Here is a 22,505-nt window from a genome sequence, read left to right as displayed (position 1 = left end):
GCAACTAAATTATGATTAGCAGAGCGGTTTTGTTTACTCTTTTTACAGCTTGTAATCTGAAAGAATTAATTCATAGAATTGCATCTCCTCCGCTTAAAAGAAAACGTCACCCGCAAAATGAGAAGTTGTGAATAAACTGCTTACCTTGAATTCATGAGGATTTTCTCACATGCCTCCAACACACCCAAAAAAAGATAAACATTCTTCATGAATTGCACTGAACTGGAGCCATGCTTAATATCAAAACATCAGTTTACAAACTCACACACAACTCTTTCAGGCTGATCCAAGGCTTATTTAAACAGCCATATGCTCAGTGCTTAATATTACAATTTGAAACACAAACACTCACCAGCAGAGCTAACGTGCATGGCACACTACTTTAAGATTTAAGTGTGTAAATTGTAATGTTTTAATGAAACTGCAGGTGAGAATTTCTGGTTGAATGAGACTTGGAAAAAAAGAAGACCAGCTGTATAAAAGTAGATGTGCTCTGCTGCTAGCATGCTGCAGCAGTCATGTTGCATCTTGTTCATACCCAATGTATTTCAACCATTCGAATGTCAGTGTTTTCCTCCAAAATGTGTCTGGAAAAAAACAGCAGTATATAAACATATTTTATCAGAAAAAGTGTTGCCATGTGTCAAACCAGTCCATTCTTATTCTGAAGTTGTCAGTTAATTTGCCATATGATATCAAAAGGCAAAAGTCACCTTTCATGGTGGCTGAACAGCACCTGGTGCAGTTGAGTGATACGTGGATGGGCGGCTTCAGCTGATAACGTGGTTGGATGGAACCTGTTGCGGCCGTATGATATGCAGTTGGACGGCGTTAGATTGAAACGCTGTTGGTAACAACATAATATGAGGAGTGCAAGGGTGTCTATGGGGCGGGCATAAGAGGTGGCGGTAAGGTGTAAGATGTCATTGCCATAAGCCACCTTTTGTGGTGTTATGATATGCTGCTGGTCAGCCGAAAAGCACCTGGCTGTAAGATAAGCAGATGGATGGCTTCAGCTGGTAACGTGGCCCGATAGAACCTGTTGCGACTGTATGATATGCCACTGGATGACGTGAGGTTGAAACACTGTCTGTAACAACACAATATGAGGAGTGCAAGTGTGCCTAAGGGGTGGGTGGTGGTTGGGTCTGACAAACCCCTGACTTTCACCCGGGTGGTTGGTGTTCCCTTTCCATCTAAATGTAGAGCCAAACTATTCGGTTTTTTTTTCCTAAAACAAACCACGTGGTTCTGTTGCCTAACCACCCATGCCTTTGTAGCCTAAACCTAATCGTGTGCTTTCAATCTAGGGTTGGTTGAAGCATCCCAGAACTTCATCAACAGATGCAGAGCGTAATTTGTAGACGTGGAAGTTCACTGGTATGTGACAACTTGGGATGAGAACCTGTTGGTCTTACAGCTTCAGTTATATTTTGGCAAAACCAGATGTTTATTAAGCAGAATTAGTATTCTTGATATGATGTAAGTGTACCACCGTGGCTGAGCTGTATCATATTTTTAACAGGATCATTAATTCGATTTTTGTACGTTAATCAGACTCATTTCTCCCTGCTGACCAGTGCAGGTTAGTGTCTGTTAGTAGAGAACACATGGCGGTGCAGCCGAGAGCCATCATATGATCCTCCTGGGAGCGACAAATTAACATGTAAACGGGCTGCCGTTCTATCCCTGGAAGCAAAGAGTCAGTGTTGGTATATAGATGTGCTCTCTCGAGGGTATTTCTACCTCAGTACCAAGAAGATCTCTTTATCTTTTATTAAGATATCACAGCAGGAAGAAATCCAGCAGAAAAAGTCTGGGAAAGGTCAAGTGCCGGAGAGGGAGGACGGGTTGGGGTTGGGGGGTGGAGGGGGGCAATTTTTCATCCATGATTGATGATGATCTCCCCGCAAAGCGCCAGGGCTCACTGTGTGGAACAAACACAGAGAGGTCACACACATGAGGATGAGTGTGAAAAACTCTCCTTCATTCCCTTGACAATCACATAGTCATACACACACACACACACACACACACACACACACACACACACATATGCACAGTCTCAGAAATGAGTTTTATAGCTCAAAACCCAGAGGGACCAGACAGCAGGCAAACTGTTAGTGGATCTAACTATTAAGTACATGTGGTGTGACAGAAGGTCAAGAACTGCCAAAGCTTCAAGACTTATGTAATTAAGCAGATCGGTGCTATATGAAGCTAATTTTAAGGCTTGCAGCGGTGAAGCATGGCTTTAATGAACACTTGATTCCTAAGACTCCAGGTCAGAAAAAATCAATGCTTTTTTGTGTTTTTGGCAGCATCACACAGAGCTGAGATAAGGTTATCAGAGGTTATGTCTAAGGTTAGTAGATTGAAGGCTAGTGGGTGTCTTTGAGTGTATTCAACCTGCAGTCAGCAGCAGGATTTTTACATATCAGCAAAAGACCTGCCAAAGCTCAACAAAGATGAGAACCCACAAAGACTCGTCAACAGATACTCTGAAGTGACATACATCTCTGTGTTAGGCAGATTGCTCTAGAAAGAAGTCCAAAAAGATGTCAGAACAAGAAATGCTTGCATTTAAGATGTTTTGGATCTTTTTTGGTTTTTTTTTTAAAGGGGGTACCTTGACCTTTTCTCCCAACACATTCTGACCCTTTCGCAACCACACTGAGCTGAAGCAAAGTGTACAATAAAGCCTGAACGTGGGCACGGATTGAAGCTGCAGGGACTTGTGGTGATCACTTACTGGTTAAATTAGTTGGAGAGTGAGATTGTAGCTGTATTTAAGTGTATGGGTCAATGTGTAACCCATTCTCCCGCTCAACCCAGGTTATCTGCATTAGCAAAAATGTTTTGCTAGAAATTGCTGCCTGTTATTTTTAGCATCATAATAGATCTGTTCACTGCCAGATACACACTTGTATCTGCTTACAATAATTGCCCCTGTGCAACTTAATTATGATTAGCAGATCAGTTTTGTTTACTCTTGCAGCTTTGTTAAAGTGTAATCTGAAAGGATAAATTTATGGTCTTGCATCTCCTCCGCTGAAAAGAAAACTTTACCCGCAAAATGCTAATTTGAGTAGGAATTACTCACTGCAAGTTACCTTGAATTCTTGAAGAAGACTTTGATTTTCTTGCATGCCTCCAACAGTGAAAGGAGAACTAAAAAAAAGACAGATATTCTTCATGAATTGCACTAAACTGGAGATGCGTTTAACAAAAGCAAGACTACCCAAACATCACCTTACAAACTCTCACACAACGCATGCAGTGTAATCCAAGTTAAGACAATGTTTGTATTGTATGTTTCATTAAGCCACATATTTGTTAACTTTTCAGTTTCATATGTAACATATAGACATTTCTGAAAGGACGTAGTACATGAGCTGACTTTTGCATTGGGAGACATTGTGTGACACCTAATCCAAGCCACAAACAACTGTTGAAGGCCAACAAGTGACAAAACATTGTTTTCTCTTGACATTCTTTTTTTATTGTTTGTTTGTTTGAAGGGAGTCATTGCTCCATTTTTTTAAACTGAGACAGCACTGCTTTTCTGGCAGGGATTGTGCCTCCAAAACCTGGTATTTTAAGCCAGTTTTTTACATTTCAGATATGTGGATGTTTTTCCTTTTTACCAAGCTATCGCTTTTCCAGCTGGGATTTTGCACCCAAAAGTAGGTTGCAATTAAGCAGGTCATTACTGTGTTTCTGAAAGCTTTTCATGCACTAAATGTTGATTTTTTTAGGGGCCTGTCACTGTGTTTCCTGAGGGTTTTTATTCCTTGCTGCTTTTCAAGAGGAGATTTTGGCCCAAAAACTTGTCTGCAATTTAACAAGTCATTACCATGTTTCCAGGGGCTTTTTTTTTGGCACCAAACATGGCCATTTTTTAGCAACCTTTTACTGGTTTTCTAGGTGGAATTGTGCCCAAAAAGTGGGTTTTGGGCGCCAAACGTAGGTGTTTTTCATGAATCATTGCTGAGTTTTCTGTTGGGATAGTGGCAGGTAAAGCAGCTGTTTTCTTGCCAAGACATTGCTGCTTTTCTGCTGGCATTGTGTCCCCTAAAAAGTACTTTGTTATTTAACAATTAATAACTGTGTTTCTAGTAGCTTTTAAGACACCCAATGTGGGTGATTTTTAGAGACCTGTCATTGTGTTTCCTGCGGCATTTTGGCCCCCAAATGTGGCTGTCTTTTGATGAGTAATTGCTGCTTTTCCAGCTGGGATTGTGCCTCAAAAGTGGAGTCACTCAAGTGTGTTCGTGTTTCCTGCCATGTTTTTGGCACAAAAAAAAAAATAAATAAATAAAATTGCTAAGACATTGCTGCATTTCCAGCTTGGATTGTGCCCCCTAAAACCGTCTGAGCCCAAACATGTTCTTTTCCTGACCATAACTAAATGTTTTTGTGCCTAAACACATGTCAAGTGTTTTTGAGATGCAAAATTTAATGCATCTGCCTCATAATGTGAAAATGTTATGTATCAGTAGTTTGCAGACACATACCACACTTTAAAAAAAAAAATATGACTGCCTTTGCACAGTTTGAAGGCCTTATGTTTTTGACACCCCTGTAATAAAACATACATTCAGCATCTAGAAGAACCAGCATTTTTGAAAGACTAACAGCGTCTTTTACATTTCATGATCATGGTTTAATTAACATTCTTCACCGCACAGCTGGGCATGGCTGTCCAAGTCGTACAGAAAAAAATGAATTTACGATCAATAGGATAAACAAGACGGATGACTCCCCACTTGTCTCAAACCCCTTCACATTTAGCCTGGCTTAATTTATAGTTAGAGGCAATTAAGACAAGCTCTGCACAAAGTGGATCAGTCACACAGCGTACTCATACATGCTAAAAAAAAAAAAAAAACCATTATTCAATTTGCATGGCAGATAAAAGAAGCCCATTTTATTCCTGTGCATCATCCACCAGCTGAGATATACAAAACGTCCTGCAGAGAAATCATGTTGATGGCTCTAAATTTAACTCTGCCTTATACGGGATTTACAATTACGCCTTTGACTCGCTAATAAGACTGTTAAAGTATTGACATCATAACAAGCCTCCAATTTCGAGCTGCCCGTGACAGATGCTGTGATAAATGTTTCGTTCTAAATTGATGCGGAATAAATCTCTTGGCAAACAAGACGGTCATAAAGAGCTTGTTGCCTGCTGAGTGCTTATTTGCATTGAGTCGACAGGGAATTATCAAAACAGCCCTTCAGGAGCTGTATATTCTTCATCGGAGCAATTGAGGCGAAGGAACGACAGGGCGACTGAAGGTGTCAATCTTCCATGCATGTGACCTTACTTCGGCCCCGTTTGATTATTCCGTGGGGTAGCTAGCTGGGTCGTAAAAGGCTCCACATGTGCACTTCACCTGTCTGGTCAGGATTAGATGCCAATGTTAACAAGCTTAGCTGAGTATACATATTCATGAGACAGTTTGTGTAGGATGAGTGATGTGCCTGTCACCGGTCCTAAAACACAGCCTTGATCATCGATAAACTCCAGAGCACGGAAGTAAAGCTGCTCGCCACAGCCATTGTGAGCAAGCTATAAATGGGTGTGCTGTATGTTGCATTATATGTAGATCTACAGAGCAAAACACAGGGGATTAGTGTGCAGCATAAAGTACTTTTTATTTTAGCCTCAAAAGTGCAGGTCGGTATGTGGGCACATGTAGGAAAGAATCAGATGAAATCAGTTGAAATTACAAATTGAGCAGACACGTTGCAAGGATGGCTTCAAAGGGCATGTGCACTCTAATTAATTCAGTGGATCATGTTGTCACGTTTTCTGACTTATTGCACCAAAGATGCAAAAAAAGAGGAGAGGAAATCTTCTTAGGGATTGTAGAGAAATTACTGAATGTTTAATTTATTTTGTATTAAAGGTAGGCCCTCCTCTTTTCCTTTGGACCCGATTCTTCTAGAAAAAAAAATCCTCTTTTTGTTGTATCTCATAATTCAGTGTAGACATAACAAAATGGTAAATACATTAGCCACTTTGTGTTTTTGACTGACAGGCTGCTGAATAAACGATTAATACTGCAACCAGGAACAGACACCAGCTCCCTAGTGACTGATTAATTTAGGGATTGCAATTTTTCCTCCTTAATCCAGATTTCAATTTTTTCTTCCATAAAAGTGTATGTTATGAGATCAAATGTCTGACTTTCTGTTAAACATACCAGTGATGATGATGTCAGATAGACAGATAGCTGGACAGATAGCTGTTCCAAAGTCAGCAACAAAATATCCCAAAAAGTTCTCACTCTGAACTCGTCACATGATGATGCTCTGTCAGTGCCCTTCCACGTCTACCTATGACATTTTAGGTATCCTCCTGCATCAGCTATTTACGCTTTGCAATGCCTTCACGGTGATGTCAACAAATGCACATGATGGGATGACACAGCCCTCTACCCTAATGTCACAGCATGCAGAAAGCAGCATGGTCCTTATGTTTACACCACAGCGCGGACTGTCAGGATGCTTAAGATAAAAATTATAAAAAATAAACCGATCCACACACACACATCCCTACAAAGTGAAATCCGGACTCCCGCACGAAAGTAATAATGGGACACATCCATCTTACCCACCCATCTGCCCGTCCTCTAAGCGCACTGGCCTTATTATACATGGTTACTGGCAGTGTTACTACCTGACTTTCTTCTGCGTTTCATGCGCACATAACCCATTCCATCCAGCCAAATTCTCACACGATGGCGCCCATGTGTGTTGCATGTGGCTGTACCCGGTAACTTCCAGCCATTCGCTAGCTTACAATAATGACCCCACTGGTTCTAACCGACCACATTCTCATCTGACAGCATCGATGTACAGTTTGGTTGAACACAGAAGGTGGCTTTTGGTCTCACACTTGCATCCTTAAAGCACTGACAGAGCAGTGCTATTTGACAAGTTTGGATAAGAATGGGCTGAAATGTTGATCCAAACCATAATATTTTTTTTCTAAACTTAACCATCTGCTTTTGTTGCACAAGAAAATAAATGTGAGGTGTTTTACCAATCTTCATAGTTTTTTTTAGAAAGACTGCACTCATCTAACGTTATATCATTTTGAAGTAATTATAATGATTTGATTATAAAATCTTTGGGCTAAAGATATACTATCAATCCACCGATCACAATTAAATAAAAACTCTCGGATGATATTGCCCGCAATCAGCTTTTGAATGACTTCCATACTTCTTAGATGCTTTGGCCATCCAGGTCTTACACAGAGGATACATATGATATATTTGATTTAACACTTATGTCTTCCCTTTGCTGACCCGTACAAATACGTTTTTATACTCAAGTACTTTAATTAAGTAAAAATATGAGGTACTTGTAATTTGGTCAAATCTGTCAACAATTAGGAGGCATTGGGAATTCTTTCTGAACATTATAAATGTTGCTCCTGACAATTTCTCCCAATATTACAAGTTAAAAAAGTAAAATGAATAGAAACTTAACTATGACTGAACTCTTAATCTATAAAACCTACTCAGTAAATTAACTGAAAATAGATGGAAACAAAAACAAAAAACAAAAACTAAATAAAATAAAGTTAAAAAAAAATACAAAATTATGATACCTCTGGACAGCATGGTCATCCCAAACTTTGTCCTAAAAGCATTCCTGTCTGTCATCAAACTGCAGCACCAACAATTTACACAGAGCAAGTCCACTTCCTTCCTACACACACTGAATAACCAGCCCTGATGACCCCACACACACAGGTGGTGGCGGAACAAAAAGCCACTGATGACTTTTCCAGCGTGTTCGTCATCAGCGGGCACCGCTGACTGCTGAAGAAAAATGCCACAATGAACAAGCCAAAAATGATCTGCGACGGGGAAATGTAATGGATGCTTATTTTGGACCGTCTGACAGGTTGGCGTGGTCCAGTGTTACAGCTAATGGGTTTGCCCGTTTTGCCGCTTCCTGGTGAGAAAAACCCCCATTGGGCTCGGAGCGAGTGCTCTTATCTGGCCGGGCTGGAAGCGAAAGCAGGAAGTGACTTCACCCTTGAAGCGGGGTTGATAACATACTTCCATGCATGCCAGTTTTTCATACATCAGCCCTGGATTATCCCTGCTTATGCTCCAAGAATAGACCATGTTGTAATGTCTGTTTTGGGCATCCGGGGTGGGGTGTTTTGATCAGATAGGGTGCTGGTATTTGAGGTCATTTTAAGAGGATAAAAGGGGAATTTGATGAAACAATGTTGCCAAACAAGGTTATGATTAATTGAAAAGTACCATTTGCGTGCCAACTTAAAGTTCTTAAGTTTTAAACCACAGATGCTTCTTTTTTAATGACATCTGATAATAATCCAAAATCCAATGGGAAAATTTATATTTTGACGAGGGAACCAACCACCAGCCTACAGAAAAATGTCATCCCAGGGGCACTCTATTCCTATTTTTTTTGTTTTTGATCCTTTAAAAAAAAAAGAAATTTTAGCACTGCTTTGTTTTAACAGTCTTGAGTTTTGCTTGATTTATTCTGTTTATGTTGGACACATTTTAAAAATGTACTAACTAAAAACTTTACCATGATAATTCAAATGCATATTAATAAAAAAAATCCCACCAAAATGCACAAACACACTTTTGATTTTAGTATTTTAAAGGGAAGTTGAAGCAATAAGTTCAATATAACTATTATCATTTTAAAATGTGATTGGTAAAATGTCGGTAAGCAATAAAACTTAGATCTATTGCAAATTTACAGTAACTGTGATACCGTTTGATGCTGTCTTTATACATAACCTTGAGTGTCAAATAAACAAGAAGGAATATTTAAATCTTCTCTGAAGTATGACTGAATCAGAGCTACCTTTCTCGCTCTCTCTCAGCCTCTTCACAAACAGTCTCCTTTGATGTTAACGACGTTTAGATTGATTGGCTTTGTGCGAACAAGGCTCTTTAGTGAGTTATTATGTGGCCTTTGATAAAAATGGTGTCATAAATGAGGATGAGGTGCAGTAAGGCCACAAGCGCAAGTGTTCTCAATGAAAACTAAACCTCTCGTGATCCATGTGAAATGAACTCGGGCACACTCTCACCGTCGACTGCCTCCATGACAGCTAGTATCAGTCCGCTATTGATGCAGGAACCCGACAACACAAAGAGCCATCTTTAGAAGCCAGCTGTGAAAATCTGCTTTGAGATGCTTCGATTTGCCATTTAGGGTTTTGTGTGTGAATGAAAAGAAGCCCCCACCTTTACACATTACAATTTCCTTGTAATACTGTGATTATGTCAAGAAATAACGCTGAAGTTTGTCCTCCAAGCGTATGTTTTGACAATTAAAAAAAAGACAAGTACTATTACAACCCAAAAGAAACAAACAAACAAAAGAAAAACATTACCTTACAATATAATAAATGCCAGCAAGGAGGATCATTTTCCTCACAGATGCCACCAGATCTGTTTCTGAGAGGTGACAGAAAAAAACAGATTCCCATCATTAGACTGCTCTCTCTCCCTCTCTGAATGAGTGACAGCAATGCAGTTACAATCTGTCTCTACAGCGGGAATCATGCACCGCGTCTCTAACCTTTGCCACCATCTCGAGAGTGACTGAGATCTCCATGACGACCGGAATCTGAATGGCGAGGGCTTTATTGGAAGTGACACATTAATAAACTGCAACCTCTAGAGGGACCGTAATCACATTTCAATTATTTTTTTTTCTTCCGTCTTTCCGTTCCTCTCTTCCTCCGCATCTCGGTGTATTTAATATGTTAGTGTGGTGAGGGGAAAGATTCCCAAGCTGCTCTATAGGTCACTGTGATGAATTGTTATATTGGCTGCACAGCATGATAACAGCCCCAAGTGATTGTCAGATACACTAATGAGGAAGATAAATGTTACTTGCCAGAAAATCACAGGTTTGCTTGATACAGGAGATAAGAATACATGAAAATAAAATTTTCAGGTAAATGACAAATAGGATATGTTTAAAGAAAAAAAATGGTGAACCTATACACCCCTATTGTGAAGAGAATAAAAATGACAGGACAACCTGTTTGTTTTTGAAAAGACACTGAGTACAGTTTACAAATGTAAGTCTGAAACCATTTCAGCTCTATTTTCTCAAAATACGGTACACTGTGTGACACTTCCACAATTCAAGTTTGCTTGGAGTTAAGTTTCGTCATGACTGTTTAGCTCTGTAGTCCACCTTGAGCAAAGTACAACTGATCTGGGAAAACAAAATTGCGCTTTCTAAATTATTATTTATTTTTTAAGATCAACATACTGAGGACTTCACTGGAGTTATATTTATGTAAAATGTCATAAGCAAGCTGTGTTTACTCTAGGTAATATTTTACTGCTGTTTTTTATGTTTTTCTATGAAAAGTTATGCACTCAAATTTATGTTTTCTCATTGTTTTCACAAATTTCAAATTTAATTGTAAAAAAAAATGTACCAATGACTGTTGCTTATTTTAGACATTAAAAAGTTGAGTGCATGCAAACTGTTGCACACATGTATGTATCCACACAGTGAGTAATGACACCACAGCACTTCCTGTTCATCTCTAACATTTTCCTCTGAACAGATATCAAACTGTGGTTTTAAAAATGTTGTGAATTTCATGTTTTAATAATGAAGCTGAAATTTGATTTCACCATGTCTTCATCTTCCTGCCCTAAAAATATTTGTCCTGAAAATACAAAACTTCGCCATCCAACACTTATAGATCTATTATTGTCCAGTTTAGAGTTAGTTAAAAACAAAAATCTAATCTGTTTTAGTGCAGGATGTGGAACATTTAAAGAACTATTGCGTAGGATTTAGTGACATTTTGAGGTAAGGCTGCAGATTACAACGAAACTTGTGGGTGATATCCCTCAGAGCTGGTGTTTAGTTTGTCCATTTGGGTTACTGTAGAAACAACACGGCAGCTCATTCTAAGGTCATGAAAACTTTTCTTATTTTCAGAAGATTATACACTAAACAAAAGATGGTTAGTTTAAGATGTGGTGGCTCAGTTTTCAATATAAAAATAAACTGTTTCTGATAGCTGAGTGCAAGGAAACTGTTCTATGTGTCAATGTATTAATTACCATTAAATATTTTGGTATAAAGTATCACAATTATTTACAATTAATTTATAATTAATTAATGCACTAACACTACACAGGCCTACTACTAAAAAATGATATATATATATAAAACAGTTGTATACAAAGTGTATGAAGTTAATTTTATTATTTGTACATTAAAAACAAAGCATGGTTTTGAACAGACTCCCATAACACTGGTTACAAACAGTGTTATGGAAGTTACTGAACATAACATGTGCAATAACGTAGATGTAACATTAAACAACAGTAAATAGTGCCCTGACCCCCAACCCAGATTCAGATCCTAAGCACATAAAGGAAATAAATAAATCATAAGTCATTAGGTACATACCAGAGAGCAAAGATCATAAATGGCCATGAGGGCCAAAGGAAGGCCGACACAGATTATCACGCACAACACCATATTTATGATGATTCAAGCTTTTTCATCATAATTGTAGTGGCCGAAGGGAGTATGACCATAAGTTTTGTAGTCAGAGTTGATATCACTAAAATTATCAGATGTGTTGAAATCCAAACGTTGGTTCTGTGAGGAGGTGTCATTGTTGAAATCTTCCATTCTTCAGCATTAAACCTGTTTGTTGAAGAGATCAGGTTATGAAAAGGGAGCATATGGTTTATTGTACAACAGTTAGTTCCAACCAAGCCATTTGGTCATTTCATGAGTGCTGACATGCAGTCCAACATCATACATCATAAACTGGGCGTACATTAATGGTCATGATAATTATCGACCATTACCATACATTGTTACAACCTTAGCATTCCAAACATGGACATAATTCCAAAAAATCCCATTTGATCTAAACTATAAATGGTCATCAGATGAGAGAGAAGGAAGGTTTACAGTAAAGACTGCTGTGACATCAGCTGACCTCGACAAATCACAGAAGAGCAAAAATGAAGCTCACACAGCAAGACAAACAGCATGGGCTTTTACCTGGATATATACTTGTTTAAATCTAAAAAAAAATATAACATTTCAGTCTGTTGAGAAGACCAAGCTGAATGTAGTCCTGAGGAAGTCATCCCTTTGTAATGTAATCTTTGTAGTGTCAAAGTCCATAGAAAGTAAATAGGAGCCTGATTCTGTGGACTCATGGAATGTCTGTTTTCTTTTTTATATACAAATGAGCTTTAGTACATGGTTGGGTTCTCAGCTCCAAAACAGAAAACATAACTAAATACTCAGAACATTCCCATGGGTGCACTCATTGTTACCTAGAACATCTTTCACCATTTACTGTCTGTGGAGCAGCTCCGGATTTTATACCCTATGACATCAGGTCTGAGTTTTAGCAGCTTGTGTTTCAGATTTGGGAGACAGTTAATTTACCAATATTTTTGGACTGTCATGGATAACATTAATGAATTCTGAAAATGTCTGAAGTTCCATTTTAAAGTCTGTATGTTCCAGATTTTGCAGTTTTGATGACTCAACAGCAGCTGAGTTCGTTGCAGGTTTGAATGTCCTCCGTCGTGTTTATCAGACTATTTTATTCATGCAGGTTTCAGATTTAGCTATGAAATGTACTGCTGATAGTAGTTCATTCTTAACATTAATAGGCGAGTGCATTTAAAACATTTCACAGATGCATCCACAGAGTGAGTAATGCCAGCACAGCACTTCCTGTTATTCTCTAGCTCTTTTCCTCTAACAGATATCAAATTGTGGCTGTAAAATATTGTGCATTTCCTGTTTTAGTGATGAAGTTTATATTTGCTTTCATAGTTTCTCCATCTACCCTTCCTAAAAATTCTAAAAGCCCCTCGAAATTCCTTCTTTTCTCAATAATGATATGAATTCGCCATCCAGCACGTTTAGGTGAGATTGTTATTTACAAGTCTTACTGCTTAAAGGTCAAACATTGTTAAGTGTCATATGTATATTTTTCCTAGCCAGTCATTCTTAGTGCAGGATGTGGAACATTTAAAGGACTAATGTGTGGGATTTTTTAGGCTAGACTGCAGATTACAACCAACTGCAACATTTCTCATTTGTCAGAGATGGGAAACTATGGTGTCCAATGCTTGAGTGCAAAAAAGCATTTCTAGAGCCAGTTTTTGGTTAGTCCATTCTGGGTTACTGTAGAAACAACATGGCAGACACTGGAAGAAGACCAGCTCCATACATTAATATAAACAGCTCATTCTAAGGTCACAAAAACACATCTATCATTATTTTCAGAAGACACTTAAGAAAACAAGTTTTCAATATAAAATTAAACTGACATGTATGCACTCTTTATTATCTTGGTATCATTTAACTAATTATCGTTACATATTCTGGTATTACTTATCACTATTTTCATTAATGAATTTTTAATTGACAAATTAATGCTACACATTTGTAAATGTAAATGTAAATGATGTATTAAATAACCAAGATAAACAACTACAAATAGTTTAGTTTAGTTCATTTGTGTAAAGAAAAAAAAATAGTTAAGAAAGATAGACATATTGTTTATAACTACTTTTACTGAAAATTAGTCATAGGTTCGAGTTACTCCACTCAAAAGTATGTTAATTACATTGCTAACTAGAATGTGCATTTCCAACACGCTCTCATCCCGAGTCGTCACATGTTGCCACTTTGTCAGTGGACTTTTATGTCTACATATTACACTCTAGGTATCCTTCTGCATCTGCTGTTGTTATTCTGGGATGCCCCTGTCTTTGACTGAATGTCAACAAAAGCACACAGTGGGATTATGCAATAAAAGCACCTGGTTATGTTTAGGCAACCCATTGCCTAAACATATTCTCATTCTAAACTCAAATAGTGCCGCTCTCTAACAGTGTTTCTGGCAACCAAGTGTGATGCTAAACGCCACCTTATGGGTCCACATGCAACGCACACAAATGCATCAGATAATAATGCTGTCAGACAGAAGAGGTGGTGTTATCATACACTGGTGGACAGCTGGATAGCAGCAGGGGCCTCGTATGCACGGGCAGCATCACTTCACAACGTGGCTGAATAGAGCTAATTGTGTGCACCTATGCTGAAGGACAGTGTCAGGTAAAAATGCTGAGAGTAAGCAAATATAATATAAGGACTGCAAGTGCGCTCACAGGGCAGATGGGTGAGATGGAGGTTTACTTCTCATGTGGATGAGTGTGAGTGTTTATTTTTGTCTTTTTCTTCTTTTTTCACCACAACCTACTGCGTGCCTTTTTGCCTGTGACATTATTGCCTTATTCGTACCATCATGACAGTCTACGATATTGTTTAAACATAGGGATTGCGCTGCTTCATGGTAACGGCATCCTAGAGCATAAACAGCTGATGCACAAGGATACCTTAAACATTATAGGTTAACACGGAAGGTCCTGACAGAATGGCACCATGTTACAAGTTGAGAGGGAGAACATGTTGCAAAATCCCAGCGCAACCAATGCTGTGACATCAACAAAAACGCATGCTTAGGATTAGCTATCAAGGGTACAGATGGCTGGGTTTAGGCAAAACGGGTGCATGTTAAGGTGTAGAAACAAAGATTTAAAAGAAAAAGAAACACACATCCCATAGTGGGTGCTGGATCCAAGATAAACCAAAATGTGAAAAAACTGAGGCCTGCACACCGGGGAGCTCCCCTTTTGAATAAAATCCTTAAAGGGGAGCTTCACGGTGTGTGGACCTCTATTTTTTTGTGATGTCAACAAATGCACATGTTGGGAGGAAGCGGCAAGGTTGTTATGTTTACAGAACAGCATGGACTGCCTTGATCGTTGGGTTTAGGCAAAAGAGACACATGGTAAGGTGAAGAAAATAGCAAAAAAACTCTGGATGCCTGCATGAATGTCAGTTGTTTACTGCACCTATCCACCTCCCCACTCACCTGCCATAAAACTGCACTCGTGCTCCCTATATGACCTGATTACTGGTAGCGTTATTACGTGGCGCTATCCTTCAGCATTTCATGTGCCTGCGACCATCCGTCAAGTGGTGCTGCTCGTGTGCATTGCATGTGGACCCTTCCAGTGCCCTCTGGCCACCCACCAACAATTCCACCAGTTCTATCAGAGCGCGTTTTCATCTGAAGCCGTCCAGCCGTGTTGCAGTTGTACATTGAATGTGGCTTTTGGAATGAAGCTCGTATACCATAGCACTGACAGAGTGGACATATTTGACAAGTTCTGAGTGAGAACAGGCTGGCTCCAGATGCCTCTCTGTCAGCTCTGCAAAATGTATGCTAACCTATGCTCGTTAAGTTACTTAGTGTCAGCTATCATTTTTGCGAGTAATGTTGGATAATGATGAGAACATACAACTTTGATTGACTCATCTGGATGAGGAAATCGACTCAACGCTTTGTGAACTCTCTTCCTGCTGACCCTGTAACCATCAGAATAAAGATCAAGGAAAAAGTGGAAAAAGATAAGCTTCAGCTACTATCCCCACTGCATGGACAGGCAAAATCAACTCTGCCTCCATCTCACCATTGGAGGAGACTCTGAGGCAAATGGGGAAGGATCGACCATGAGATCCCAGACACAATGTCCTCTGCTGAGCATCATGGTATTGTGCACCCAAGAATCACTTCAGACTTATGGTAGACATATATCCAAGCATCAAATATTTATTCTGAAATATGTATATAAAAAAAAAAAAAAACAATCACTGGCTATTCTTCAGTTGTTCAATCTCGCTGTTGAACATATTTACACATTCTTTTAAAATTCTAATGATTGGTACATTTACAAAACCATTCAATTCTTTCAAAGACTGCACTCAATTATAATTATACATGGCATTTACAGATCATTAAAGTAATTCGAGGATTATGTTAAACTAAACTGTACATGCTACAAATTAAAGTAATAATTTCCTACAGGTTCCCTTTACTCTGTAAAGCCTATTGTTATGCTAAATACAATGTATTAACTTTGTATTTACAATAAAACAACTTCCTTCCCTCTCCTCTCATGCCTAGGTCCTGACCTGCTGTGGCAACAGGTCCTGGCTACCGCTAGCATTCAGAGGCTAATCTTACCCCAACCGCTTAACAATCAGTCATAACATTATAAAAAAAATAAATAAATAAATAATTGATTTCATTTTATAATTGTTACAATCCCTTAAACCTTAACTAGTGTTTTGTCTGACAATTTGGCCTTTAACAAAACACCAGTTAAGGTTTAAGGGATTGTAACAATTGTAAAAGAAATAAATGCTTAAATCCTCGAAGAGGGGCTACCCGTTAGCGACCATTACAAAACATAACTTAACATTAAAACATAATATCCCTAAGCAATACAACAAATAATAACAAATCAGACAGAGCAGCAGTGACATTGCAACAATGCTGCATGTGTGAACACCACAAGCATGAAACATGCTGGTGCTGGGCGAGGCTGACATCTCACACTTCTGACATGCGCTAGATGCTGCAAGTCATGCTCCTGTGCCACGCTGTGTCACTTTTGCATATGATGTAGCTAGCTCTTCTTTATTTTGCAGAACGTGAAGTGCTCCCAAACTTCTGAGGTTTTCATACAAAACATTCTGCGTCCAACATGCCTCTTCAAAACACCGGCTTCTCCGGTCTGCATGTGACCTAAACAGTCCCATGACACAGCAAATGACGTAATAACCGAGTGACACAACGTCATAAAAAAAAAGAAAATTAAGTTAATTGTCTTCAAGAAAAATATGCATTTTCCAAAGACTTTTCACACTTGAGTGGACAGCTTGTGCTTAACTGTTCAACTGATGGAATATAAATATGTTCTCATGTGAGGCAATGGCAATATATACATTTTGATGTTGTTAACGGCGTCCAAGTCCAACACTGTTTACTTCTTAATGGTTGCTTATCCATTTTTTGACTATCTGAAGTGTGTCTTCCTCTTTAAAATGATCTTCATGATAGGCTCTAATATCACAAAACTTAGCTCTGAAAGCTGAGTGAGCTGAATGAGTTCCTTAGACTAATGTCTGACGTTATATCCTCTGCATCCAAACAGTCTACGATAAATATGGTAAGTTGTAACATGCAGTGGGTTGATAATTTGTACAGAGATGATTAATTAAAGATGATTGATTAAACACCTCAAAGTAAGTGGTAATCAGCCCATGCATGTGAAAGGGGAACACCACCTACATATATAATTCCAATATACGTGGCCTAGTGAAGTGTAATAGACCTATGTAACCATGAACTACCCTCTCTCAAAAGCCGAAAACCAAAGAAGTCTAAAACTTGTAACGTCAAAGGGTATTAGGATCTGGAGCTGCTCCATGGACAGTGAATGAGAGTTTGAGTTTAAGCACTGTTTTGGAATTTGGAGACAGTTATTCATTTCAGCTAATATTTTTGGACAGTCTTAGACCACAGGAATAACATGGAATAATCCTGAAGATGGCTGAAGTTCCACTTTAAAGTCTGTGTGTTGAGGATTTTGCAGCTAAACATGTTGTAGGCTTAAATATCCTCAATCGTACAGATCACATTGTTTATCAGGCTGCAATATTCCATCTATGCAAGTTTCAAATAAACTATGAAATGCACTGCTCTGTTGGTACTTCTAAACACTATTGTGCACCTAACTGTTGCAAACAAGCATCCACAGAGTGAGAACAGCACTTCCTGTTAATCTCTCAATCTTTTCTTCTGAACAGATATCAAATTAAGGATTTAAAATGTGATCAAATTCCTGCTAAAAAAAATAAAAATAAAGATGAAGTTGATATTTGATTTCATCATGCCTTCAATTCCCTATCCTGAAAATATTTGTTCTAAAAATACAAAACTTCTTCTCTCAATAATGCCCTGAATTCCCCATCCACCACTTATAGATGTAAAAGTGTTCAGGTTAGAGTTTTGTTTGTAACTCTCTCTCTTTATTAGTGCAATATGTGGAACATTCAAAGGACTGGTGTTTAGGATTTAGTGCCATCAGTATTGTTTTAGAGACAAATCCATCAGTAATTGTTAGGAAATATCACTTATAATGTCAATATATTCATAAACTGACAAACGTTCCCAATGTTGGGGTCATTTGCTCCACTTTTGACTAAGATGCCCTGCAGACCTTTCACCTGGCTGGAACCTGTTTCTCTGAGTGACTTATGACATCCACTTTCAACATGAAGCAGGCAGGCAGTGTATCAATGGTCTTTTAAACCCTGGAGATAATCGAGTTATGGATTTTACAGTCAAAAATATCAGCTGCTAATCTGACAGTTTTGTTCTAGCCAATTTAAGTCTGAAAAGCTTTTATATCTGAGATTTGTTTTTTTTTTTTTGTTTTTTTTTTTATCTTGTGTTCTGGATGCACAACACATTTAGAACAAATCTAACTTTGAAGTATTGTCATTATGTGTCACAAAATCTCCAGAGCTTTCTGCCGGATTTTTTATTATCTTTGAAGTCAACTAAATATGCCGTGATGCTTATTCCTGCCTCTTGAGAGGCATCAGTGTCAAACTGACTGCAATAATATTCATGCTGACTCACTGGCACCTTGCACAGCACTGTTCTGACCCTGTCTGAACAGTTTATGAGCAATGGTTGTTTTACAATTCAGAGAGAGATGCATTCACTTCTGATTTCCTCTGGAGAGGTGAAACCCTCAACAAAATGTCTAAGCATTGTGGTGAAGAATGAATGAAATTAGTCATGCAGTTGTTTCCATCTCTAGAGTAAAAGGGTAACTTTTACTCTCCGAGAAACGTTTTTCAGCCCTGACCCTATTTTACCACGTTTTTGTGTCTAAGGAACGAATGAAGACAACCACTTTCTGAAATCGGTCCAGTATAGAGACTTTCTTGAGTACTGATTATTGATACTGCTGCAGCAACAATGTGCACCAGGGGCTGCAATGTAACCACTTGGGGAGATTGTGCTTGTTTTGGCCATAGTAATTTTAGGGCTTTTTTTGATTAGATAAAACAGATCTTGCTCTTAAAAACAAAGCTCTTTCTCTGTAGGGTTATTTTCCCTCGAGTTGGTAGACACTGAAAATAACAAACGCGTTCTCACTCGGACTGGTCACATGGTACCGCTCTGTCAGTGACCCTCTGCATCTACTTAGCACGTTTCCTTCTGCGTCAGCTGTTAACAATTCAGGATGCTGTTAACATGATATCAACAAGTGGATTCCAGTGAACAACAATATAAAGTCACTCACAATATCATAAACACATAAGAGAAACATTACAGTATTTCTTATCAGTTACTGTGCAGCACATTAACCAGAGTTAATGGGAAATCAAAATTTCCCACTTTATCATTTTTGTTCTGAACTTAGAGATCTCAGAAAAATGCTCTCACTATTGAGCTGCATCCAGAGAGCTCTCCTTCACCCACAGAATGATCCTGGAGGTCAGTCAACAGTCAAGAAGCTGGCAGTGCAATGAGCTGCTTTTTTGATAAATGTGAAACTCCAGAGCATTCTCATTTCAAGGTCAACCACAACTGACGCTTTTGCTGTTCTCCATTTACCCCCTGAAGCTGGAGGTCGGAGCTGGGAATAACGTCACACCAGATTTGATCACATGCCATTACAAAAAATCGGAAAACCAAGATCTTGTTAGCAAAACCAGTTTTAGCCAGGTTAGTCATCATTAGCAATACCAGATAATAAAGCCTTACACATACAAACGCTGTAGCAACATGTCCACAGAAAGAAGTTGGACAGGACTATGTGTACAGCTGTTTAAGTGAGACACAAATAAAACAGAAATGCGAATGAACAGTGTATTTCCACAGCTTTCACTACCGTTGATATGCGGAGCAGTCCAGAGTCATCATATCCTGCTGCTTTGTCAGTGATTTTGATTTTTGATAGAAAGCCACCCTCCATGGTGTCAGTTTGTAAGGCGGCCTGACGGAACCTTTCATGGTGTTATGATATGCTGCCAGTTGGAGGGACGGTCCTTGTTTGGGCCGTATGATAGGTTAAAACACTGCTGGTAACAATGTAATATGGTGAATGGGTCCAACAAACCACTGACTTTTACCTGGCAGCCACTTCCCATCTGAATGTAGAGCCAAGATATGATGTTTTTTTTCATAAACATGCCTCTTTTGCCTTAAGCTAACCACCCATGCTGTTAACATGATGTCAACAAGTGCATGTGGTTGGGATGAAGCAGCACGGTCCTTATGTTACAACAGCGTGGACAATCATGATGGTCAGAATGAGGCAACAAAGTTACAGATGGTTAAATTTAGGCAAAAGAGACACATTGGAAGTTGTCGAAAAAAGAAAAAGACACACGCATCCACACGAGAAGTTAACCCCCCCCCCGACTGCCTTCAACATTTCATGCACATGTGACCAATTCCGTCCATCCGTGTTCTCAAGCAAAGCAGCCTGTGTGTTGCATGTGGACATGTGCTTCTGTCACACTCGTACGCTATAAGCACTGATAGAATGGTGAGTTCGGTGAGAACGGGCTGTCCTCCTTCCCTTAATCCTAACCGTCCGTGACAGCATGTCTTGAGGTCCCAGCATCGGTTGCAATGGGATGTTTCTTTTCATTAACATATCCATGTGCAGTGTAATCCCACCATGTGTTTGTGTTGACATCACAGCGGCATTCCTGAACATCAATAGCAGACTTAGGATATCTAGAGCCTAATTTGTAGACGAGAAAGTGCACTGTAAAGCAACAACATGGGATGAGAATGTGTTGAAAATACTGAAATTACCCTTTAATTTTCAAACCGTGTGCAGTAGGACAGATATAATGCGTTAAACTCCTTTTTTGTGTCTGTCTGTATTCTGGGTCTTTTGTTGGATATATTATCTACACATACGTGCACAAAACATCAGCACATCTTGCTTGTTCTCTTATCTGAAGTGTCCCATTCTGAGAGACCTGACAGAAACTTCAGACCGATTCAAGACAGAGGATACAATGAACAGCAACACTGTGTGTGAACAATTCTTGACAAACATGGCAGTGGCATAAAAGCAGGAAGCTGGCATAGCAGGCAAAGGTAAACATCAGTGATGTTTCCCTTTTCGCTCCTGACACGGCTACATTGTTCTGAGCGCCCGGGCTGCAGCTCTGATAAAAAGAACTTCTGTGCTACACTCAGTTTTCCTCAATTGTATGTGAATAATGGCAATAATAACAGCCACTTCCACATAATAGGGCTTTATATACAGAGAGTGGTTTCCCGAAGAATGCTGAGCGGTATCCTTTCTCATCTCGTACCAGCAGCAGCTTTGCATTGGCTATACACTGCAGGAAGTAACATTTTTTGGTCTTTAGCTGTAGTAGAAATCAATGGATTCCCGTGAACAACAATATAAAATCGCTCACAATATCATAAACACAGAAGAGAAACATTACAGTATTTCTTACCAATTACTATGCAGCACATATGTGACACATTCTGCCCCCGACGTGCGGTATATTTATCCAACAGTGGGTCCAGACTGAAACCACACAGCAATTTGTATATTCCTACTTACTGCATTTGAGTTTAAGGGAAGACTGTGCAAATATTAAGTCGAGATATTTTCAGTTTGATCATGTATTCCCTTGGATATACTAAGGTCACACATTAGCAAAGGTCAGCTGTGCATGGAAAATTCTCATCCTCTGAAGAGGAATAGAGTTTGCATAAACCACAGGAATGATTGTGTGGGAAAATAAATATCTGAAGAAAAAAAATCGTACTGACAGTGGACACAGAGCTGGCACCAAGAAACAGGAGAAATCTGTCCCCCAATAAGGTGCTCATCTCCCCAAATCATTTTCTAATTCACAATAAAAAATAAAATGATTCACAGTGCAAGGGTTTGTTTTGCTCTTTTAGTATACATGAGGTGTCAGAGTGCATGAAACAGCATCAAAATAGAGCTTGTTTATCAAAAAGGTGTCAGTGGAGGATCCCCCACACCCCTGACAGAGTACTTAGCTAAGCCCCTTGTGAAAGGGTTCTCTCTATACTCTTCCCCATGCCCTGATCCCCAATAGCAGTCACTGACTTCAGGCTTGATTAGGACACCTGTGTCCTGTCAGTCAGACTGAAGCTGTCAATGAAGTGTTTTCTCTCTATTTTTCCTACTGAAATGACTTGTCAAAATTAGGTTTTCATAAACAAGCTTTTGTGTTTGTTTTTGTACTTTTCTTGTCACCTGGTTTATACATAATAAGTATGTTTTCTTCTTTGTTTACCAGGACCATTGTGATTGTTGAAGCCTAGGCTGGGGAGAGAGGGTGAGGGCTCGGCAGCCTGAGTTCCTCTGGCTGTGGCTGTGATCAGGCCCTGATGACAAATAGAGGATTTGGGGAGTGTGGCTTATCCTAGGGATAGCAATGAAGTGATTCTGGTGTACCTGTATAAGTTTTGCCAGCTAAATACTAATGTTGACCTCTAGGATGAGTTTGATAGTTATTTT

The sequence above is a fragment of the Plectropomus leopardus genome, chromosome 10, assembly GCF_026936395.1.
Source record: "Plectropomus leopardus strain MGB_pleo_1.0 chromosome 10, ASM2693639v1, whole genome shotgun sequence".
Taxonomy (NCBI): Eukaryota; Metazoa; Chordata; class Actinopteri; order Perciformes; family Serranidae; genus Plectropomus; species Plectropomus leopardus.
Note: the sequence above shows the minus strand (reverse complement) of the source record.